Below are 3,570 nucleotides of genomic sequence, written 5' to 3' on the forward strand. Positions count from 1 at the left end.
ATTGTTCTTATAAAACATTTAAGACTTATTCTGTTGTTTAGTCCAGTTCTACAAGTGTTCTTAGATTTTGGAAATTTGTAAATCCTCCTGTTGTGTCCGTGAGAGTCAGTCTAGGCTTCTTTGAGATCCATGCTTTCTCATGCTGCTTAGATGCTTATTCATTCATAATCTTTCTGGCTTCAGTATTCATCACAGATAGGATACAGTTCTCAGAGTGGTAGTTTGGAGCATCTTTCTTGTTCAGGAACCCCCCCCCTTCTCTCTATAATTTAATTCTTGTCAGCCATGAGATGAGATTTCCTATGTCATGACCTTCCATCTCATGGTTCAGTCTTGCCTGACTCTCAGAGTCTTTTAGTCTCTGAGCCCCATGGATACTGTACTGAAACCTCTAAAGGTGGAGCCAAAGTTTAATGTTAATCTGATGAATAGTTGTTGTCAAATGTAGATCAGATGAAAATGATCCACAATGGATCATTTGAAATAAGCTAAAAAGTTAGAAATTACTCTGCCTAGTGAGTTCCAGGACAGCTGGGTCAACATGGAGACCCTGTCTCATAAAGACTGAAAAAAAAAGAGATTGCCTTAGTTGTCACTGTACTTTCTCCTTGGAAAATAACACGAAAATGGGTGTAATATGCTCTAATTAAAAAAAAATGCGAAGGAGTGTGTGTGTTCACTACATTGCATGAGTCATGTACAGTGTGTCTACTCTTCAAACATCATGAGGCACATCACAAATTCATAGTGCATTTCACAAAATAAATAAGTTATTATAATGAAGGTATCAACTATCATTAACTAAGGACTCTTCACTTTGGGAAATGTGACATGAGAGTGATGGAAAATTTTTGAACTAACAACCTGTCCTCAGGTATTTGCTACTCTGGGTTTGTGACTATGTTCTTCCTATAGAAGAAAATTTTATGTAGTTATGTTTAAGAACTCATAGTCTTGCTTCCTGGTTCTTTTTTAAATTTTTATTTATTTTTATGGTATATGTATGTGCTGAATAACTTTAGTGTCAAGATGACAACCGGGGTTGAGGGAGCCTCAATTGGGAAATTGATTTCATTGGACTGGGCTATGGCATTGTCTGTGGGTCATCTTGATTATTGAGTGATGACGGAGCGTCCAGCCCACTGTGGGTGGTGCCACCCCCTGAAGTTGGGCTTATGTTGTATAAGACAGCAGGTTGAGCATGGGCCAGGGGAGTGAGCCAGGAAGCAGTGTTCCTTCATGAACTGTCCTCCAGCTCCTACCTTCATGTTCCTGCCTGAGTTCTTACCTTGGGTTCCCTAATGAGCTGCAATCTGGGGAGATGTAAGATGAAGTAAATCTTTTTCTCCACAAGTTGGTATTGGTCAAATATTTTGTCACAGCTGTGGAGAAACAAACTAGAACAGAAATTGGTACTAGAAAGTGGGGTGTTGCTGTGACAGTCCTGACCTTGTGTGTTTAAGAGAATTGTGGAAGCATTTGGAACTTTGGACTAGAAAAGCCATTAAGTGCTTAAAGTTCCTTACTCAGGAGCTTGGAACAGTTATGCTGAAAGAGTTGTAGACAATGGAGGACTGGCTTGTGAAGTTTCAAAGGGAAGTGGAAACTATCAGTGTTCTTTGTGTGATCTCTTGTATTGAGAGCCTGTGGTTTCTGGTCAGCTGGGCCTGAAAAATCAGCTGTGATTGAGAGAACAGAACCACTGAAGTTAAACCTATGCTTTACTGGGACAACTGATGCTGGATAACTAGGGCTGAAAAATAAGCTGTAAGTAAAAAGAGACAAGCATCAGTTTGGCAAAATCTTCTGTAAAGTATTTCCTCAAGGTCAGCACAGAAGTTATGGTACAGAAGGGGCCCAATACTCCATCTCACATGGAAGCAGGACTTGGCGATGTGGAAGAGACTCTCGCATGGTTCTGGTATTGAAAATGTGAAAGGATAACAGAGAACAGCTGAGACTTGTCACCCTGAGAGGCCAGGAAAAGCCATTGGTGAAAGTGCAGCCTCAGTTTCAGTGAAGGCCCCCAGTTTGAAGGGGTCATGGAGAAAATCTGAGGATTTGCACCCCAACACACCAGGAAATGCCATTAGTGAGGGCACAGCTTCACTTTCAGTGGAGACCCCAGCTTTTCAGAGATGCCAGAAATAACCACCAAGGGTAGCAGCAGGTGTGGAATGGAGCTGGCCTGGGTCTATGAGATGGTGTGTATGCTGTGGGCACCAAGAGAAATGGAGCTTCCACAAACCTTTGGAGCCCAGAAGATCATGAGCAAATCTCAGATTTCCAGCCTTGAGCTACTTGCCTGGACTTGGCTTTTGCTTTGTACCTGATTCTTCCCTTTGGAAATAAGATAGTACTTGTTTTGGATTTTATAGGAGCCCACAGTTAAGAGACTGTTAAAAAGAGACTGTGAATTTTCAAGTGTTTGGATTTTTTAAAAGAGATATGAGGCTTTTAAGGTTGGCTATCTTATATTGCTATATTAAGGTTAACATCATATCTTGGGGATAAGAAATGGAAGGGTTGTGGTTTAATAGTCATGTGTTTGTGTGTCAAGTTGACAAGGGGTCATTGTGCTGGATAGCTTTAGTGTCAACTTGACATACCTCTGTTGAGGGAGCCTCAATTGGAGAATTACATCCATTGGACTAGCCCTGTGACCATGTCTGTGGGGCATCTTCTTGGTTATTGAATGAAGCATTCCTCTGTGGCCTATGCTCCACCTCCTACCTCCAGGTTCCTGCCCTGAGTTCATACCTTGGACTTCCTCATGAGCTATGACCTCGGAGATTTAAGCTAAATAAACCCTTTCCTCCCAAAGTTAGTATTTGTCAGAGTATTTTGTCATAGCAATGAAGAAACAAACTAGAACAATGTATGAGTGTATTGCTTGCATATATACAAGTGCACCCATGTCCTGCACTGCCCATTGAGGTCAGAAGAGGATATTGAATCCACTGGAACTCTAGTAAAAGACATTTGTTGCCCACCACATGGATGCTGGGAACCAAACCTGCAAGAGCAGCCAGTGCTCTTAACCAGTGAACTATCTCTGCAGGCCCCTCTTGTCTTTATGTTGCTCAATCAATCAGTCCTGTCACTCAGTAATGAGATTTCTGATAATGCCATTCAACATATTACATTCTTTCTTCATATTCACACTGTAAATGAAATAGTGTTTGTAGAAGCGGGGGGAGCATGTTTCTTCATATGTATACTTACTGGCAGGGGAGACACCATAATCAGGAAGCACATTTTCCCAGGGTGTGGCTCATCCATTGCACTTGGGATGTGCTGACCCCTGTGATTTCCCTAAATGGGGACACTCAACTGCATAATTTGTGGTAGTGGGGGACTGATTTCATGCTCTTCCCTAAAAAAAAAAAAAAGGATGCTTGTTTCAAGCACTCAAGTGGAATGGTAAAGTCATGGGATTTTCATTTAATTGAACAGTTCTTTTTCCTTTTAACTTAAAATATCTATATATTTGAATTCTCTTTTAGAAAAATTTCCATATATTTGATTACATTGATACTAATTTTACCAACCAATGAGTTTTAAAAGACT

General features: G+C 40.9%; 1 non-coding gene across 1 annotated transcript; it reads left to right on the forward strand.

Moving 5' to 3' along the window:
- Positions 1-3,217: 3,217 nt before the first annotated feature.
- Positions 3,218-3,379, forward strand: LOC115068910. Its single transcript, XR_003848472.1, has one exon. It is a non-coding gene; the product is annotated as a U1 spliceosomal RNA (small nuclear RNA).
- The last annotated feature ends 191 nt before the right edge of the window (positions 3,380-3,570 follow it).

The sequence above is a fragment of the Nannospalax galili genome, unplaced genomic scaffold (assembly GCF_000622305.1).
Source record: "Nannospalax galili isolate Female #2095 unplaced genomic scaffold, S.galili_v1.0 scaffold2390, whole genome shotgun sequence".
Lineage (NCBI taxonomy): Eukaryota > Metazoa > Chordata > Mammalia > Rodentia > Spalacidae > Nannospalax > Nannospalax galili.